The sequence below is a fragment of the Erpetoichthys calabaricus genome, chromosome 3, assembly GCF_900747795.2.
Source record: "Erpetoichthys calabaricus chromosome 3, fErpCal1.3, whole genome shotgun sequence".
Classification (NCBI taxonomy): domain Eukaryota; kingdom Metazoa; phylum Chordata; class Cladistia; order Polypteriformes; family Polypteridae; genus Erpetoichthys; species Erpetoichthys calabaricus.
In genome coordinates, this window is record NC_041396.2 from 197,398,346 (window position 1) to 197,411,749 (window position 13,404).

Genomic DNA, 13,404 nt, shown 5'->3' on the forward strand with positions numbered 1-13,404 from the left:
TGTGCACTGTATTATAAAATGGTTAAAAGTTAATTGGAACAGGTCCTGCAACCTCATTAGCAAGCTTATGAATAATTCATATATGGCCCATGGTGTGAAGTTATGTGCATTATCTGTAAACACAGAAGCTTCAACTGCCATATTAAGGAAACTTTACTTAGAAACATGATTAATTGCAGATTGTACTCATGAGTGGTTTAGCAAACCATTAAGGCTTTTAGCAAATCCAACCTTTCCATATTACTTTCATTATATATGACAAAGAACAGGTTCTGGTGACATTTACAAATCGGCTATTAAGGGAAACCTCACTGTTTGTTGGGATCTTCTATCAACAAGATACATTATGCTATAAACTTTATATTCTTAAAAAGAAATACACAATTTCACTTGTGGATGGCACTTCACCTTTTCCAAAATCAGTTCAGCCTATCAAAATATAATCTTGCATGAATTCTTATCATAAAATATAAATTAGGTAGGAAATGTCTTTATTTTTATTGTATCACTAACACAGTCTGAAATACAAGAAAAGTGTTGCTGTTTTAACTTTCTCAACGGATTAAATAAAGACACTATAAAGTTAATTTTAGTTATAACTTACAGTGTCTTTTAAGAATGTAGAAAATACGAAACTCCATGTATAGAGCAGTGTATTTACTGAAATTACAATTCTGTCATACCTACGGGTAATTGATCATAGTGCTGTATTCAGTTGCATTTTATGAGCTAAAAATACTTAAAGCAAAATTTAATTGCTTATTCTTTTCATGCATCTTTTAACTTTCCAAGTCTAAGACATAAACTCCAGAAATGCTACAGAGATTACTATGCAAAACGTATATCCATAATCATTTAAAAATTGGCTTTGTAAAGGGGATTTGCAAACTAAGTAGGGAGTATGGATTAAAAATGAATTAAATGATGAGGATAGAGTAAATTTAATCACTAAAGACGATAAGAGCAAACTACATATCATATGATTAGGGCCAGAGCCCCACTGGAGCATGTGGATAATTGCTTCAGAACTATTTCATGAAAGAGAGTATTAAATGATACAGCCATATATGGATTTCCTTTTTTATTGCCAGACAAATTTAAAATGCTCTAAGGAACACACATTGCAAAGACTGTTGAATTGTTAATTCTCAGCAGAATTGTAAATTAGGTTTTTTTGTCTTCTGAAAAATACTATAGATTTTGCATAATTTTGTAGATTCAGAATCCACACTATTCAAGATCCCTCCCTTCCAATATTTTCTGGTACTACTATCACTACCTCTTATGATTATGAATCATCATGCAACGCTATAGAGCACCATTCATTGTACACACCCATAAACCACTTTAGAGAGTAAACATATTGGCATGGTTTCAGGGGTATTTAGCAGTGATACCTGCGATGGTGTGGTGCTTCAGCAAGGACCGCTTCCTTCCTTGTGCTCAGAACTGTCTGGATTGGTTTTGCCTCTGCACTGGATTAGGCAGGCTTGAAAATGTCATTCTATGTAAAATAAGATTACAATGCAAAATAAATATGCAAAACATGCCTATCAGGTTGATCGTACCATGTGCATTAGCAAGTTGGCATGGAGGTTAGCCCTGCAGGCTCTCAAGCCTGGATTCTCTTTGCCTTTGTAACCTTCTGCAATGCTGCTCTTTTCTTCCCTTCACATCAGGTAACAAAAGACAATACTCCAGTGACCTTGAATCTCTGTTTCCTTGACATCTGGGAGAGTACAAAAATACAGCTTAATCAATGAGGGTGATTAAGTTGGGGGTGCTCCTATTTCCAACATTCTTCTCCAGCAAGCCAACTTCACGCTTACTTTTTAAACGCTTAAAACAAAATAAAGTGACAAACAGACATCAATAATGTTTTAGGCACTATAATAATAATAAGAAAACTTTACATGGCATATTAAATGTGATGCTTACTACAAACAAAATAAACAGTCGTACATGTATATGTTACGGCCAAAACCCGAAATCGGCCAAAGCGGGAAGTGGCTGGCCAAATTGGGAAATGGCCAATGTTGCTGTAAATTGACCGGCCAATGTCCGATCTTTTCCTCGATTTCGGGATTTGGCCAGCCAGTTTGTGAAATGGCATGGGGCGATCGGCCAAACTCGGAAGAAAAAAGGCATAAGCAGCGATTTGTTGCACACTTAGTAGTGTAATTGCATCAAATGTAGCCTTGGCGGCTCTTGTTGAGAAAGCGGACACCACTTGGTTGTTTCACAATAATTAAGATTAGGTATATAACTAGGTTTCACATTTCTGTTATCATTTTAGACCTAAAATAGTGACTTAACATCAGGGACCTATTTTATTGACTTTAAGGTTAGTGTTTGGGCGAGGGGAAGGCCGTCTAAAATGGCGTCCGCTTACTGAACAAGACCTGCCTTGAGCAGTTTCTTGTGCAGAATGTGAAAACTTACTTCTGAATCTGCATCTGAAAGTTTTAAGGTATCTTCGCACCTTGACAGTCTTACATCAGTGCATTGGATTTTGGCCAGGGAGTTCTCTCCACTTCGCGAAATGGCCAGCCAAAGTAGCTTGTATGCTGGTCATTTCTAGTAATTCAGACTTGGGCCACACCTTGCGGCCAAAATGCGAAATGGCTGGCCTATTTGGGAACTGGCTGAACTTTGGGGTTTGGCCGTAACACATGTTATATACAAATTCACATGCACACTTTCTGGAGGTGCTCCTCTTTCCAACCTTCCTCTAAAGGAAATTAAAAAGATTACAAACAAAAATCACTTGTTAATGTTTAGAAAAGTAAATATTAAAACAAAAAAGGAATGGAGCTCCGCAAATCTAGCTGAGAGCTAGATTGTTCTTCATTGTCTAGCTGCAGTCCCTTAAGGGTACAGAGATTGCTCTTGGGAAGCCCTCTATTGGTGGTAAACTGTTTTCAAATTAAGGAGTGAAAGTAAAGACAACCCCAGTGAAGCTGCCTACTGATAGAGATTCCTGGGGTTGAATACACAGAGTACAATATGGAAAGTGAAACAGGTGAGAGGTTACAGGTAACAGTTGTATAGCTGGTTTTGGCATTTCTTCCTGTCCATTAAGAAAAGTTAGTTGGTTAGTTGGTGCCTTTTGCGTTTTTTCAGGTAATCTGATAACACAAAAAACATCTTGCATCCTCCTGGCTCTTCTGTGATGTATACATAATGTGGTATGTTTACCGTTGTTTTGCCCACACATGCTTCAGACCATTTTACATAGAAATAGGGTTTAGGCAAGGGTGGTGCTTCTGACAGAAAAATGTTATTATAATTACTTATTTTAATATTTTCATGTGTTGCAGAAATATATATATATATATGCATCATCAGTTTTAATTGTGAACCAAATCATGAATCACAGGCATGCATAATGGAAATCCATTCACATTAGGAACCGTAAAAGATGTAGAAAAGTGTTGGTGTCCAAGCTGGGAAAACCCTGTTTAGTTGTCAGAGATAGCAGATGGAATGAAAAAAAAAGGGATAAATAGCAATTATTTAGCAGTCTCCTGCTGGCTCAGTAGTATCCTCTGGTGAGGTGGTCAAACAAATAACAACCCATTCCAGTTGCTGTTTTATCTTGAAGTGCCAAAGAAGGTGGAGCTGGAGGCGGGGCAAAAGTAATGCCACTGGCCTCTTTCTGACACTTCTTCATCCATTCTAGGAAGATATCCTGTTAATGACTATGTTTTTTCTCTTCTCTCTCCGCCTTCTGCCATGATACTCACATGTTTGACAGTACCAGTTTGTTCAATTCAGAGCCAAGGGCCAATGCAAAGGTAATGACAAAAATCATATGTTGGGCTCTGATTTGTAAGGAGCTTTGAGTTGTTCACTACAGCAGCAGCACTGAGCATAAAGCAGAAAACAACTCCATATGGCTTGTTAGCCTATTGCAGAGCATGTGGAAACACACATCCTCCCTTACTCATACCAGGCCCAAATTCAGCCACTAATTAAAAACAACAAACTGATTTATAATGTTAGGTATTGCCTATGCATATTAAAGAGATAGAGAGAGTGAGGCAGAACTCAGCAAGATGCACAACTGCACTAAAGCATTATTCATCCATTTATTTCTGACCTGCAGAGAAATACCCAATTAAAAAAATCTTTGCTTTTCATCTTAGCTTTCCATGGGACCCAGCTTTTCTCCTCAATAGGAGACTACCATACTCAAAGAGCTATTTAACAAAATAAACATGTAAGCTGTCTTATAGATGTATATTTTGCCTACAACTTTTAGCATTATCAAAAAAATGACAATTTTGAAATATTATGCAAAATGGGCACGCAGTCCCCTGCATTATTAAGGAAAACTATTCTGAGTCAGTAGAAAAATCAAATACACTTCTGGCCAGAGGCCATGTTTGCAGATACAGTATGTGATGAAACAATTCTGCTCTCGCTCTTTGCCAAAACAGGGTCATATTTGATTGTTGTTCAAATGTATGTATGTTTATTCAAAGGTAACTTACCACACTCTAATAAAAAGAAAATACCAATTGCCAGTAGATTTAAACCAACTTTACATAATTTTGAATCACCTTTATAATATATAATGATCATGAGTTTTGGGTGTTGTGCTCTCCAAGTGGAGCTACCATAGTATTCTTAGTATCCCCCCCCCCCCCCCCCCGCACTCATAGACTACCATTGTATATATGATGCAAATTATTCTCAAGCAAATCGAACATGCTATATACATTGTAATATTTTATTCTCTGTTTTATTAACAGTATAAGATTTCATTATACAGTGAGGGGTTTTAAACAGTCAGAATCCTTTACAGAAATACACGTTTGAAGGTGGAAAGATGGGTGGAGGGAAGATTGTAACATCATCAGTATCAAAGAAAAACAAAAAGCATTACAATATTGAACAATCAGGGCTGTCTTAACAGCATTATAGGCCCCCAGACAAAGCAGTGCACTGGGGCCCCTACCTACACAACCACTCAGCAAGTCACAACTTACATAGATTAGCATGGGGCCCTTATGCTCGTGGGGCCCCCGGGAAACTGCCCAGCATGCCCATGCGTTAAGATGGCCCTGAGAACAATACAGGCTAAATGAGAGGATATGCAATATACTGTATGTAATGCATTGGTTTGTAAATACTGCTACAAGACTAAAAAGAGCATTGACTGATTTACCATTGAAATGTGTTTCATGTACTGGTTAAAACTGCCACGTCACATTTCCAGATCCCTGATTAATCACTGTCTATTATAGTTTGCACATGCTCTCCATGCTCTACAGTAGACTGGCACCGATGCTAACGTTGAAGGGTTTTGACTGTCTGAGCTGTCAAAAAATCTAATCAAATTTTATTTGTCAGTTACCAATTATATATACAGTACAATATATAGTGAAATGTTCATATACTCAACTCCAATGACTATGGTTTTAAGAAGAAAATAAAAGGACAATGATACATTACTTTATAAATATCAAAAAACTTTAATAAAATTTTAAATATAAATAATAAATAATAACTAAATAAACAATAAGAAAGTTAACATATAAATATTAAAAATCTTTAATACAATTTTAAATATATATTAAATAGCTAAATAAAAAACAATAAGAGAGTTAACATTCGGGCATTATGCAACTTTTTATTCAAAATACAGATGGACTGTGGAATAAAGCTTCTCTCCAGTCTCTTTGAACAGGACTTTAGGCAGTGGTAGCGTTTACCTGATGGCAGTACAGAAAAGAAGCTGTTGTTGGCTGGTATCATTGATAATTTTTGTCGCCCTGATCCGACATGGCTTGGTGTACATGTTCTCTAAATTAGGGAGTGCCAGTGATGCATTCAGCTGATCTCACCACTACCAAGAGCCATGCAGTCCTGTTGTGTGCTGTTCCTAATTCAGGTAGTAATACTTAATGTCAGAATATTTTCAATGTGTAGAAGTTCTTTAGTAGAGGGAGAATGGCCTGAAATCCCTCAGGCACCTGAGGTGATAAAGATGTTATCGTGCCTTCTTTACCAAGATATCAGAGTGTTTCAACCAGGTTAAATCCTATGTGATGTGGACACCAAGGTATGTGAAACTGTCCACCCTCTCCTCCTTAGTGTTGTTAATACTGAGTGGTAATAGTGCCTCTGTTGTTTTCACCTGAATTGTCCACATTCAGCTCCTTTATCGTGCAGACATTCGGGTGTAGACTGTTCATCCAGAGTAGCCTGCTCATTGTTATTAAAGATCATGCTTATCACAGCTGTGGTGTCATCAGACTTTACAATGATCTTAGAGTCAAGTGGAGCAAAGCAATCATTTGAGGGAGTACAGCAGTGAACTGAGAACACAGCCACATGGAGCACCTGTGTAGATAGTTTTTGATGATGAAGTGTGGACACTCTCTCAAACCACTTGATGTCTGGTTGTTAGAAAGTTAAAAGTCCAGAATAAAAGTGATTCTGATTCTGATTATTGTCTTAAATGCAAAACTATATGTTCTGCTATAAATAGCATTCACACATATTTCCCTGTTTTGTTGTCCACGTGGCTGCAGATTTTCTCTCTAACCAGTTTCTTAATTACAGTATATACAGTTTTTGACAAGAAATGTTTATGTTGTTGGATCAAATGAACAGCCAGAGAAACAAATCCCTAATACAGTCAGTGGAAGATTAACAACATATATGGACCTTTTTGAAAAGTAAATTTGCAAATTCTGTGGCAACTGTTTTACTATTTAAGGACAACCATCTGCATAGTGCATACATAGGCATGTGCACTTCATGCCTAATGAAGTACGGTACAAAGAGGCCCTAAGCCTAATCCTATATAATATTCCTCAAACATGAACAAATGAATTCAAAATAAGATTGTTAATTTCAAAGGAAACAAATATGAACATTTTGTTTTCATTTGAAGGAATTTTGTACAAGATTCCTTATGCAGGGAGAATCCGAACTATTTTTTCATCTAAAAATATGATTATCCTTCTATGAACGATTGACATCTGACAAGCAAAGCTGATCCATCAGTCAGTCAATCAGTAGTAGGCATAGGATAAGGGAGCTGTGGTATCCTGGCCAGGTTTGAAACCAAAAATACAGTGATCTTAGCAGCTGATTTTTAGGAACTTCAGACGCCTGCATAAATTAAATTATAACATGCACTAAAATTTATATTGAAACCACAAAATGCAAAACCTCAAAACCTTCAAATCAACATACAGCATACATTCTTTAATACTGGCTCTGCAGTTGTTTTTGCTTCCGCAGGACTCCATTGTCTTGGGGTCAGTGTTTTTTTTTTTTTTTTTTTTTGTGTTGTTACCCTGCCCTGGTTTAAATTCTAATGGTGACAAATATGTCAAGGATCTCTGAAACAGATAAGGCTTGTTCATGTTGCTTTGTATTTTCACAAAAAAAATCAACAGCAAACTCATTTGTTTCCCAAAATGCAAACTGGTAATTCACATGTACAAAATGCCATTGTTATAGTACAGAAGGATATAGTATTTATTCTGCCTTTAATACATTTTTGTGTATGATTAGATGTGATTTCGAGAGATTAGGAAACTGAAGGAGTCTTTTAGTATCTTTATTTTATGTATTAATATTTCTGGGGTAATATTAATTACTATCATTTTGTTTTCGTTCTGCTGCTACGCCATTTTGTTTTTATCATGGAAATAATCAGTTTGTTGTTCATTGCCATGATGCTTTGAATGACTGCAAAGGAGAAGGCCAATTTAAACACTGCAACTGAGTGCATATAAACATTCGAGACTGCATATTGCTAAATAAAAGTGTGTTCAAGTTTTTGATTGAATTACAAAATTATAGTGAGCCAAAACAATTATGCTTAGCTTAGCATTTTTGTTTTGGAATCTGATTTTCTGATCTCTCTCTGTTTTGTCCTGTTACGACCAAAGCAGTTGTGAGAAGGTGAGATGTCACAAGTACTAACTGAAAAAAAATTCTTGCAGCACAATCACCAGTGCCTTTTTTTTTCTTCTAAAACCTGAAACAGAAAGCAGTTGATTCAATGGCGGCTTTCTATCACCATTTTGTAGTAGAAAGACATTTTGTAATTAGTAAGCCAAAGTGGGTCACTTGCATTGCGAAACTGGCTACAGTACTCTTACAGGTGCCCATGCTATTTTTATGAGCTAAACTGTATTAAATCATTTTTAGTCCAAATAATTGTTGTAAAAAATTAATGGGAATATCTTTAATATTGGCAGAATATGTTACTGTCAATTATTTCTCTGCATTCAGATGTAGACATCTATAAGAAGCAAAGTTATACTGTAGTTATACTAGAAATAATTGTACTATGACCTTGTCATTTTTAAGATAATTTAGATAAAGTCATTAATAATTTTTTGATTAAATCATGAAAGTTTTTACAAGAATTAATGAAAGAGTCTATGAAAAATAAAAACAGTTTTTAAAAATTTGCCACATGATGGTTATAACAGAGTTAGAAAAGTACCTAAAACACCTTAGAATACATAACAGTTCCCAAGATGTAGATTTCATTTTGTGTCAAATTAAAACCCCTATTTTTGTTGTTTAAATGTAAATATTAATAAATAAATAAGTGTGAAGAAACACTGGTTTCATTTTTTTTCAACATTATTTTATTACTAGCATGTATTAAGACATTGCAATGAGGCAGTAATGTATTTCAGGATAATTCAATATTTTCTTTGTTCTCTAGTCAGTTTTACATCAATATAAAATATGAAAAGTATAAAAGAGCATGAAAATTAAAAATTTTGTTAGTATGTGTAATTAATATACCTTTTATCAAAAGCATTTCACTGATCATTTGCTCTTGTCTCTTCTTGGGCATATGATTTTAGCCACTGGAGACAAGCCCACCCTCTAACGTGTTTATTTTTCCTCTTCATTTTCATGAAACCACGTGTGTGTTTTGGTTGCTTCTAATTTACATTATTTACTTTTAGTGGCTTATTTTTAACTTGTCCCTTAATCCCAAAGAATCAATATCCCAATAGCTTGAAACTCTTTAAACAAAAAGTCTACGAGGGCAAAAATGTCAGGGACGACTATGCTCATGATCTGAGAAGAGCTCATTTTGAAATTCAGGGTTTATCAGTTATATTAAAATTACATTAAAAAATTTTATTTTTGTTTTTCATCAGATAAAGTTGAGTTTCATATTTTAAAAAGTGCAAATTACCCATCTAAAGTAAACTAAGCGTATATTATGTAGATGTGCAAAGTATTTTCCAGGTTTTGGCAAAAAGAAACAAACAGGGAAGGATGAAGCTATGACACCATCACTAGCATGTGTTCTGTTTCCATTCCTAGAATGAATGAACTGTGATATCACTTCTGGTGTGATGATTGAAGCCCCACCACTTCTGGTCCCACTGGTATTTAAGACATTGTGAAACCAGAAGTCACCATTCAGTCTTGGACCAGCTTCTCAGTAGGATGGAGCTCCACCACTTGGGAGGCTTTGTTCCGCGTTGCTTTTATGACAATTTTTTTCCTTGCATGTTTTGTGATTTTCTATTTTGTCCTTTGACGTGTGTTGCTTTTACACCAAACTGGGCTAGTTTTGGGTGAAACTATCAATCGATAAGACGGTGTGTTGTTTTTAGTGCTAATTTGCAAATGCAACATCAAACCTACAATAAATATTTGTGTACTAGCACCTTACAATCTATACCGTTCTACCCATATGCTTGAAACACCAAGGGGGAACTTCTTTCTCCAATTTTGTTTACCCACCCCCCCCCCCCCGCACCCTGCTCTTTGTCAAAAGGGAAAATTGATCATTTATTGGGATGGCATCTAGCACCATTAATTGGGTTTTGGCCTTTCATTGGGCTGTAAATTTCTGCATCCTGGCAATCCTACTGGGGTGGCAGCAAAATATAATGGCTGAAAATGCCTTGCTTTTAGTTAGTCCGATTATTAAAAAACATTCAACAATTCAGAAATCTAACAATTTTATTTATGTGCAAACTTAGCCAAATCTTAAATTGAAAGAAAGAAAGAACGGAATAAAAGGAGTCAATACAGTATGTTATAAGGTACCATGGTCTCATACGGTGTTTAAGGTTTCATAGTTTTGCTTTTCATTCTCCTATCCATCGAAGGGTCACAGCAAAGAATTCACGCTGTGTTCTGTAGTAGCTCTATAGAAGACGGGGGAGTCCATGGCCGTTTTTCCACTTCCTCTTCTTCTTCTCACTTTTCACTGGGGAAGGAAAAGGTAAGTGCATTTTATATGGGTTTGTGAAACACCAGCATCCACAACACTACATGTTAAGCACTGTGGCAGTCATGAGTTTGTTAAGGTGATGGTTTAATCCTCACTATGAAAAACCAAGGAAGATTTCCACATGCTTATCAATCACTTATAGTAATTAGGGAACACACATTTATTTCTGAGAAACTTGTGATGTCTGCTTAGTATGTTCCTGGATAGGGAAGAGAGAGAGGTTGGGAGCATGTGCTAATAGCGAGTTACTGCACTCACTACACGCCGAACCACCTGGATTGGGACCCAAGTGTAGCGGGTGACACCTTAGCACCACACTGAAACAGTGTGAAGTTTTTTACGGTGGCTGGAGTGCTAATCCTGCCACCAATCCCAAGTTTTCCTTGTAAGTTGGAGGACCTACTTACAGGGCTGGATGTAGATTAACATCATATTCAGGATGAAGCAATTGCAGGTTTAGGGCATTGCTCAACAGCCTAATGGAGTAGAGTCACTTCTGGCATTTACAGGATTCAAACCAGCAACCTTCTGATTGCCAGTGCAGATCTGTAGCCTCAGAACAACCACTCTGTCCTATAGAAAGATTTTTCAAAAATAGTTTGTGGGTTGAACAGCAGATAAATTACACCAAGAAGTAGGAAGCAGCAAAAAGCGAGAGATAAATACATATTATTTATATAATTTGTTTGCTTTGTGCTTGAGAGCAAAGTGAAAATCTGGAGGAGCCATGTCCGCGTCAGGCACCTCTTATGCCAGCCCCATGGTCTGAGCAAATTTTTAAGTGAAGAAATATTGATCCTCTCGGAGTAAATGTTACAACCAATACTACACAGTGTATCAATTAATGTGCCTGAGAGAATATAACAACTTTTCCAAACCTGCTTAGTCCAATTTAAGGTTACGGAGTGCCAGAGCATATCTCAGTTGCATTAGGCACAAGACAGAAAACAGTCCTGTATAGGCACCAGTCAGTCACAAGACAAAGACAGCATGTGTATGAAAGATTTTTTCTTGATTAATGAAAACTTCTCTTGGCCTGAGTTTATTTGGGTATAGTATATAGTTTATTAAAATAAACTTCAATGTTCTGTGATAATTAGCATATTAACAGTCCATATATTTTGAAACAATTCAACAGCATATCTTTCAGTATAATTAAACATTGAAGCTATAAATAAAGAAAGAAATGCCTATTTCTTTATATGCCAATTATGCAGTAACATGTAACAATCAATGAAATTTAAGTGCCTGAATATACCCTTGGTAAGGACTATAGTCTAGAAAAAGACTTCTTCAGGAGAAAAACAAATGAAAATACATGAATGGTATTAATAGCACTCCATTATACATTTTAATATTCATAAAGAAAACAATGTGTCTATATATAGCATGTCATTATTATTATGCAGTGAATTCTATGATAGTAAACAGAGTTAGAGCATTACAGAACAATCTTTTGTTATTTATATATCTGGTCCACAAAAGTGAAAAACAACTTCAGGATTACACCATGAGACAAAGCTGAGGACTGCAACAGTGACTTTGTCATCTAAATTCCATTGCCATAGTCATATAGTCTATACACATACTCTGCAGGGTTTTTCCTTTTTCTAAAGAATATGCCAGAATGTTTTCCAGCAAGTACTAATGTCTTAATTCACTGATTTTTTCTACTTTTAAGTGTGTTGCTTCTTCTGGCCCAAAGGTGACAGAATGAACAAACATAACATATTTAAAATGAAGCACTTCTTTCTGAGGATGCAGTTCATCTCAAGGATCGGTAGTCTTGATTGTCAGAATTAAAGTGACAGAACACAGATTCATTTGACAGCTGGACGGCAAGTAAAATAAAAAAGGTTGTCAGTAATCTTTTTTGCCCACCATACAAGCTGTTTACAATGCCGGCAGTGGTAAGAAATCTCATATAAAAGAAATGACTGCATCAACTTCATGTCAAAATGATCACACCCAAGAGAGAGAGAACTGTCTTTTTACTGTATTTCTGCCAAGAGGAGGCTGCTGGATCATTTGATGAAGTGTTTCAGGAGCTACAACCATTCTTTATTAGACCCTTAATTAGTCAGGTCTTCAGGTTTAAATATTTAAAGTAAGTCACAAGTGTCTCCTCATTCAGTAGGATCATCAATGACTTGAACAAAGAATGGTTTTAATTTTGTCAATATATTGTAACTTTAGTACCTTGCAGTTTAGAATTGAATGCACATCATATGCAAACAAATAAAACATCTGATTTCTGACATACCTTTACAGTAAGCTAATTTTCAAGATGAGTCATCTGTAGTTCACACATGCAGTATCTTTACAATTTTATACTTTTATATTGTTTAGTATTTCAGTAAGTTAAGTGAAGCCCAACATTCATTCCCATATTGCCTCTTTACTACAGTAGTAGTCGTCACTTGTTAGACTGCCTGTTATAAGCAATAGAAAAGTGTAATGTAAATTAAACAATTATACTACAACTCGCACTGTCAACCTTAAATTAATCATTTGCTAATTTAACAGAATAGAATGCCTTTTATTGTTATTGCACAGATGTACAACGAAATTTTAGTGTGTCCCCTAAATAGTATATACAATATAATAAAAACGGAATCTTTAACAGATTCAACATATGCTCTGCATTTTAAAGTACACACATTCATTAATATAAACCAATAAAACAATAAAACATTGAAGGTCAAAATATAAATAGTAAATAGTGGAGTATTTCCATTTTACAGAGATTGCAATAAATCTCTGAGATATTGCACTTTTTTTCCCATGGGTGGCAGTGAAAGACATTAAGATCAAAAGCACTTAGATGCAGGAAACAGTTATTTAACAGAAGTTAGTACTCTAATAGCGCTCAGGTAGAAGCTCTTCAGTAGTCTGGACATGTGCATCTTAATAAAACTATAACACCTTTCAGAAGGCAACAGAGTAAATTAGGTGATGGCCTTGGTGATATGGGTCACTAATGATTTTTTTGCCCCTTTGTAATCATCAAGTTGGTTTATATTTCGTCTAGTGAAGGAAACTGGGTGTTGGCAATTTTTTGTGCTGATTTGAAAACTCTGTGAACAGCCTTGTTGTCTGCCACGGAGCAGCCAGCATACCATACTAGGATGCCACAGGTAAGTATGGTTTCTACAGAG